Below are 8,365 nucleotides of genomic sequence, written 5' to 3'. Positions count from 1 at the left end.
CTGATTTCAGCATCGTGAAGAGCTCAGGAATCATTTTCTTGATCTCTTGCATATTATAGTTCATCACGAAGTTCTAGTAGTTTAGTGATAGTGACTAGAGAACTCTGTCAGTCACTATATTATCTGGAAGATTAACTCCTACTTGATTCAAGTGATTGTAGTACCCAGACATTCTGAGCACATGCTCACTGGCTGAGCCATTCTCCTCCATCTTGTAGGCAAAAGTACTTGTCAGAGGTCTCATACCTCTCGACATGGGCATGAGTCTGAAATACCAATTTTAGCTCTTGGAACATCTCATATGCTCCGTGGCATTCAAAATGTTTTTGAAGTCCTGTTTCTAAGTCGTAAAGCATGGTGCACTAAACTATCAAGTAGACATCATATCGAGCTTGCCAAACGTTCATAATGTCTGCATCTGCTCCTGCAATAGGTCTGTCACCTAGCGGTGCATCAAGGACATAATTCTTCTGTGCAGCAATGAGGATAATCCTCAGATCACGGACCCAGTCCGCATCATTGCTACTATCATCATCAACTTTGCTTTCTCTAGGAATGCATTAAAATTTAAGGGAACGGTAGCACAGGCCATTGACCTACAACATAGATATGCAAATACTATCAGGACTAAGTTCATGATAAATTAAGTTCAATTAATCAAATTACTTAAGAACTCCCACTTAGATAGACATCCCTCAAGTCATCTAAATGATACGTGATCCAAATCAACTAAACTGTCGGGGATATACCCCGCGGTATGACCCAGCCAAATATATGACCCGGTCAGACTTGACGTTTCATTGGTAACCCGCCAGAGGATTGACAACTCACGTGTCTAGCGGCTCACTGGTGTGACGACTCACGAGCCTGAAGACTCATTGGTGACCCGACGGGTGTTTCACATGGATGACAAGGCCCAAGGCCCAGAAGGCCGGCTCATGTTTGATGGGCCGGATTAAGAGGAAAGACATAAGGAATATTCTCCTACAGAGGAAGCAAGATTAGGACTCCACTTGTAATAGAGTAATCCTAATCCTAATAGGACTAGTCATGTAACCCGCCCCTTCAACATATACAAGAGGGGCAGGGCATCCCAAGGGGGACAGATTCACAAGTTCCACAAGTTGGACAAGTTAGGTTTAGACAAACAACTCTATAGCTCTCGAGTTAGAGCACCCGTGTAATCGTGATCATCGTCATCAATATCAATGAAGCAGGATGTAGGATTTTACCTCCATTGTGAGGGGCCGAACCTGGGTAAAACCTCGCGTCTCTCATCCCACTCAACCCCTCTCAAGCTACCACATAGATGCGTTGGCCTCACGACTAAGTCCTTTCAACAAGGACATCTGCCGTGACAAATCCACGACAGTTGGCGCCCACCGTGGGGCCTGCGCACGGTGGTGATGAGTTTTTGAAGGAATCTTTCTCAGGGATCGAAAAGTTTGCAATTTTCCGGCTGAACAAGAACCAGCATGGAAGGATTCATATCAACTAAGAGTTCGTCAATCAAGATTGAAGAAATTTTCAGCAGTGATGTGTATGAGATTGAGATCAAAAGAGTTTAAAGTTGCATCTATGCATCGCCGCGACCTACAATCTGCAAGATGGAAGGAGATGATTTCATCTATACACCGATCCGTCCTGAAGTCTACCGAGTCTGACATGAGATCGGTTTCGTTAAAAACAAAGTCAATGGGATCTGTCCGTTTGCAGAACCGTAGAGATCGATGGCAGCCAACCACAAAGGAATTACTTAGCTTGGCACGGATTTTGAGCAAGACCATTGAATCTACCATATAAAGCTACTGCCGGGTGGTCATCAATTGGAAGTCGGATCGGTCTTTTTTGGTGTGTCATGGTAGGAAATAGAGACACCTGGCATGTTTTTCTACTGCATTTTGTTTGAGCCGCTGAGTCGCCCAACATGGATCACGCGCACAACAGGATAAGAACAACTGTTTGACTTAAGCACGCATGAGGTCTCCAGATCAGCCTAGCGCATGAACTTAAATCAAGTGTTTACAGTACCTGAACGATGGAAAAGCAAAAACCTGATGGATTCCCATGTGAAGAGCTCTCAACTAGTAATCCATCCCTGCTTTGAGCCGCCGGTGGTCACGGTTGAAGTTTTTTGCCTCGGTCTGGTTCGCTTCCACCAAGCCGCCCTCATTATCACGCTTCCACAAGTCGCCGTTGCCGCTCTTCATTGTTGTCAGCACCAACCCGGCGTCTGCATCAGCCCGACTCTGAGCGGCCGTTCTGTGCCTCTGCTGCGCCTGAGCCGCCGCGGACGACCGCCCTACTGTTCACGCGCAGCTGCACTTCTCCCTGCTGACTTCACTGACGCCATGGTTCCACTACTGTGTTCCGACCCACCGCGTTCTACATCGCGCGCTGTCTTGAGTCGCTGCTGTCGTACCCGCCTCTGATGGAGCCCGTTGAGCAAGCTCTTGCCACCGCGCCATCGAGCCAACGTCCGGGTCTTACGCGTCATCTCCGCCTATGTTGTGGTCCTGCGTTGAGATGCTGACCCGCCTCTGCCGTGGTTGAGTCGGTTTACAGAAACTTGTTAACACGCGCCGCGTCACCTCCAACACGCTGAGTCGACGGCAACTGTCTGAGCCGTCGCCCCGGTTTTTTCCCTCTACCTCCGCGGCGCCTTCAGCCGATGCTTCCGCTGTGGCCGGTCCTGAGTCGCCACACTACTCCAAGCCGCCCTTCCCTCCGCGTAGGACGCCTTTAAGCCTGCAGGGGCCACCATGAGTCACCAGGGCTATATACGGATCATTAACCTACGCCGGCTCCTGAAAAGATACCACATCAGCATGTACGCAGTTTTGTTGGTCACCTCTACCGGCTTGCATCACCGCAGCAATCTACCTCCGCTTGTTTACCTTTGCCGGGCCCGGCCTTTTTTTTTGGAAAAGGGATGATTCCCCGGCCTCTGCATCAGAAAGATGCATACGGCCCTCTTATTAACCAAAAAAGTAGTGTCAACATGGTACCAAAGGTCTCAAAATAAAAGTACAGACAGCTCACACAGAGCAAAAACAGGGGCTAGAAACACCAACTAGCCAAGAAAAGACAGCACAACCGGCTGGCTAAAAAAATAGATAGGAAATCTAAGCAATCCTATTACATGACCGCCATCCAAACCGGTTGATAATATTCCGAGCTACCATCTCCCATCGGAAAGACCCAGTAACCAAATGCTCCCTGGCCTCCGTCTGAGTGAGTAGCGACCACGAACGGATCAGTGCCGTAGTTTGGAATATGACCTGCAAAAAATGTATACATGATATTCTGTTAAAAACCAAATCATTTCTGCAAGTCCAGATAGTCCACAGCAAAGCACAAACTCCAACCCGAATGTGTCTCGCTAAGTTAGGCTCAATCCCATTAAGCCATGTCCCAAGTAACACATAAACATAATTCGGTGGAGTGATACTAAAAGTAATGTGGATCGTCTGCCAAAGTACCTTGGCTAACGGGCAATCGAAAAAGAGATGTTTGATAGTCTCATCCCGATCACAGAAACTACACCTAGTAGGTCCTGTCCAATTACGCTTCAAAAGGTTGTCCTTAGTTAAAATAACTTGTTTATGGACAAACCACATAAACACTTTTATTTTCAAAGGAACTTTGACATCCCAAACATGCTTGGACGTAGGAATGGAGTTTGAGTTAATAACATCAATATACATTGATTTAACCATAAATACTCCAGATTTAGTCAGTTTCCAGCGTAATTCATCGGGTTGTTGTGAAAGCTGGACGTCCATCAGTCTCCTAACTAGATGGAGCCATTGTTCCCAACGATTGTCCGCTAGCGTTCGTCGGAACTGAATATTAAGGGGGGTCGATTGAAAGACCGATGCAACGAACACCTCACATCGTTGCAGGATACGGTATAACGACGGATATTGGATGGCCAAGGGTGTATCGCCGAGCCAAGTATCCTCCCAGAAACGTGTACTCGTGCCGTTTCCAATAACAAACTTCGTCCTATTAAATAACGACTGTTTTACTTTCATCAAACCTTTCCAGAAAGGCGAATCGGTCGGCCTAACAGTGACCTGGGACAAAGTTTTTGTCTGGAGGTACTTGCTGCGAAGGATTTGAGCCCACATGGCGTCATTCTCCAATGAGAGTTTCCACAGCCACTTGCTAAGAAGGCATCTACTCTTAACTTCTAGATTCTCAATACCTAGACCCCCTTGGTCTTTCGGTCTACAGATGATGTCCCATTTAGCAAGCCGATATTTTCTTTTATGCTCATCACCCTGCCAAAAGAAGCGCGATCGATAAAAGTCCAGTCTCTTCCTGACTCCAACTGGGACCTCAAAGAACGATAGGAGAAACATTGGCATACTCGTGAGCACCGAGTTAATCAGGATTAATCGGCCTCCGTATGACATGAGCTTACCCTTCCAGCAACTCATTTTTTTCTCAAACCGATCCTCGATGCACTTCCACTCTCTATTAGTCAGCCTACGATGATGGATTGGAATCCCCAGGTAAGAGAAGGGTAACTGACCCAACTCACACCCAAACAATTGCCTGTAAGCCTCCTGTTCATCTTGGGCCCTACCAAAGCAGAACAACTCGCTCTTATGAAAGTTAATCTTTAACCCGGTCAATTGTTCAAATAGGCATAGCACCAGCTTCATATTTCTCGCCTTGGCCAAGTCATGCTCCATAAAGATGATGGTATCATCGGCGTACTGAAGGATGGATACACCTGCATCAATTAGATGAGGTACCAATCCACCGACTTGACCATTCTCCTTAACCCTTCCTATCAAAATTGCTAACATGTCCACCACAATGTTAAACAAGATAGGGGACATCGAATCTCCTTGTCTGAGGCCTTTATGTGTCTGGAAATAATGACCTATATCATCATTAACTTTAATTCCTACACTACCTTTTTGCGTAAATGATTCAACCTATCGGCGCCAGGCTTCATCAAAACCTTTCATACGCAATGACTGTTGGAGGAATGGCCATTTGACCTTATCGTACGCTTTCTCGAAATCCACCTTAAAAATTACTCCATCTAATTTTTTGGAATGGATTTCATGGAGCGTTTCATGCAAGACGACCACCCCTTCAAGGATATTTCTGTCCGGCATGAAAGCAGTTTGAGACTGCTGCACCACAGAATGCGCAATCTGTGTAAGTCTGTTTGTCCCGACCTTGGTGAAAATTTTGAAACTAACATTGAGGAGACAGATCGGCCTGAATTGCTCAATCCTCACCGCATCCGTCTTCTTGGGAAGCAATGTGATTGTCCCAAAATTCAAGTGAAATAATTGAAGCTGGCCACTGAATAGGTCATGGAACATAGGTAATAAATCCCCCTTAATAATGTGCCGGCACTTTTTATAAAACTCTACCGGGAATCCATCCGGCCCGGGAGCCTTGTTATTTTTCATCTGTGCAATAGCATCAAACACCTCCTTCTCCGAGAACGGGGCAACCAGAATATCATTATCGCCAGCCGATAGCTGAGGCACATCCTCAGTCCTGGACTCATCGAGGGACACACAATTATCCTTTGGAGGTCCAAACAACTGCTTATAATAGTCGGTAATATATGTTTTTAGATTGTCCTAGCCTAAGATAGTACCCTCGTCTTGCTCAAGCTGAAAGATACGCTTCTTTCTGTGCTTGCCATTGGCTATCAAATGGAAGAACTGAGTATTCGCATCCCCTTGGACCACTTTGCAAACTTTAGCACGCAAAGCCCACTTGAATTCTTCTTCGCGGAGCAGTTCTTTCAACCTCTTCTCCGCCTCATTTTTAGCCTGAAGCTTAGTTGGCGTTAGGATAGTGGATTCGGCCTGTATGTCCAGGGCCTGTATAAGAGCAAGGAGTCTATCCTTTTCCATCTTATACACACCACTGAGGTTCTTAGCCCATCCCCGTAAGAAACTCCTTAAATGCCTAATTTTATTCTGCCAACGCTCTAACGCAGTCTTGCCTCCAAGACCTCTATCCCACTCCCGGGCAATCAAATCCAAAAACCCCTCTCTTTCAAACCAAGACATCTCGAAGGAGAAGGTATTCTTGTTACCCACATGGTTCGGCTCACCAGAGTCCACAAACAATGGAGTATGATCAGATATTCCCCTTGAAAGAGCTTGTACCGTCACCAGAGGGAACTTTTGTTCCCACTCCACGCTCGCAAGAACTCGATCAAGTTTTTCATAAGTTGGGTGTGGCCGAGCATTAGCCCAGGTGAACTTTCTACCAGAAAGCTCTATCTCTCTCAGGTCCAAGCTTTCAATGATGGTATTAAACATGAACGACCATCTGCCGTCAAAATTATCATTGTTCTTCTCCTCTCTCCTCCTGATGATATTGAAATCACCTCCAACTAAAATTGGAAGCTGTTCTGACCCACAGATATGAACCAGGTCAGCCAGAAACTCTGCTTTAAGCTCTGGCTGTGCGGCACCATACACCGCCACCAAAGCCCAGTTGAAACCATCTATCCTAGACCTGACTCGGAACTTCACCGCGAAGTCGCCCATCACTACACTGCGGACTTCAAGCGAATCGCATCTCACACCCAGTAAGATACCACCCGACCTTCCTCGCGGAGGGAGGCAATGCCAATCAAAATCAATACCACCCACCAGAGAAGAGAGAAACTGGGGTGCAAAGTTATCTCTACCCGTCTCCGATGGAGCAACAAAATCTAACCTCTGCTCTAAAGCTGCCTCGGCAAGGAATCTTCTTTTAGCCAAGTCCTTCAGACCTCTGCTATTCCAAAATATTCCTCTCATAATTCATCATGGAATTTTTTAGTGGTTCGAATCCTAGCACTCCTACGAACGGCGGAATCTGGATAGATCTTCCGATTCCACTTACGCTTAGGTTTACTAGGTTCTGTCGCCCGGTCCGCATAACCGGGTTCACAAATATTACTATCCTCATTCTGTATGGGAACAACATCTTCGTCAGAGTCATGATTGTGTGGTGCTAAATCCGCACATAGCTTGTCTAGCACTCTGACCCCTAACGCATCAATCTCATCATCCTTCATTGGTTTAACGGCTGCAAGGTTACGAATAGTCTCTAGGGCACGTTCCGCCTCCAAATCTAATAAAACATTCACCGAATTGGAAATCTCACTATCCGTAGCCCCTAGTGAAACTCCTAATTGGTTCGCATTATTTATAATGTCCTCATTAGAAAAATGCAATAAGGAATTAGATATGTTGACAGACATACCGGAAGACAAAGCAGCCTCCTGAAGCTTGGCCGCCCTCATAGCGCACCGCTGCTGCATATCATCAATCTCGGGGACGTCCAGGATGCGAGCACTCATCCGTCTCCCCTCGGCGATCGGGTCCGGGATCCCGCCAAACGCGACCACCTCCTCCCTAGTAACACCTGGCATAGAGCCCCCTGAAGGCTCTACTGGGGTTACCTGAGAAGGCGTCAGCGGGCTCCCGATCCCCTGAGACGGGAGTCCCACACTAGGGACCCTGGTCATGGGTAGGGGCGGAGAGGAGATGATGACGGGGGCCGCCTGCCTGCGCCCTCCTCCGACCGCAGCCGCATGCTCAGACGCGTGAGCCATCAGCGAGGGAGAGACGGTCCTCCTGATCGTCGAGGGTGAAGGTGGAGCCAAGGCCTCCTGCCCCAGCGCCCCCCCCAGCTCCGCTGCTACCGCGGTGGTTACCGCCACCATCGGGGAGGCAGGAGCCGAGGCCGCCTGCCTCGGGATCCCGCCCCTCGTACCGGCCGACCCACACTGGGCCGGCGTGACCGACGCCACCGAGGGCATGGTGGGGTGGGGAGGAGGCGAGGCCACCTGCCCCGAAGCTCCTCCCCCACGACTCACCTTGCCCGTAGACGCCAACACCGGAGTCACGTCCGCCTGGGGTGCCAGTGCAAGAGAAGCTCCCTCCAGGCTCCTCTCCGTAGCTCCGACCATAGTCCTGGTCTGGCGACCCGCAAACAAACCAGCCTCCCTCCCGAACTCCAACGGGGGGAGCGCGTGCTCAAGACAGTCATCAGAATCTACCCGGTCACTCCATAATTTGGGAGGTGCCGAGGCTGGCTGAAAGGACCCAAAACGCAGAGTAGTCATGGGCACCACTGGGGAAGTAGCAGGCTCACTCCCGGTCCCATCCCCGGGCAACTGAGAAGAACCATTAGCCCCCTCGTGCGTGGGCTCATCTGACGGTGCCCCCTTGGCCCCGGCATTACCATCACTATCTTGCATGTCAACATCATTACCATTAACCGCATCATCAAATAAATCCGTGTCCTCAAACTCGATGTCTAGCGGGAACACCACTCCCCTATAAGTCCAGTTGACCTTATCGGGCACAAACTCAATATC

This window comes from Triticum urartu, chromosome 4A (assembly GCF_056163025.1).
Source record: "Triticum urartu cultivar PI428250 chromosome 4A, HENAU_Tu73, whole genome shotgun sequence".
Classification (NCBI taxonomy): Eukaryota; Viridiplantae; Streptophyta; class Magnoliopsida; order Poales; family Poaceae; genus Triticum; species Triticum urartu.
Note: the sequence above shows the minus strand (reverse complement) of the source record.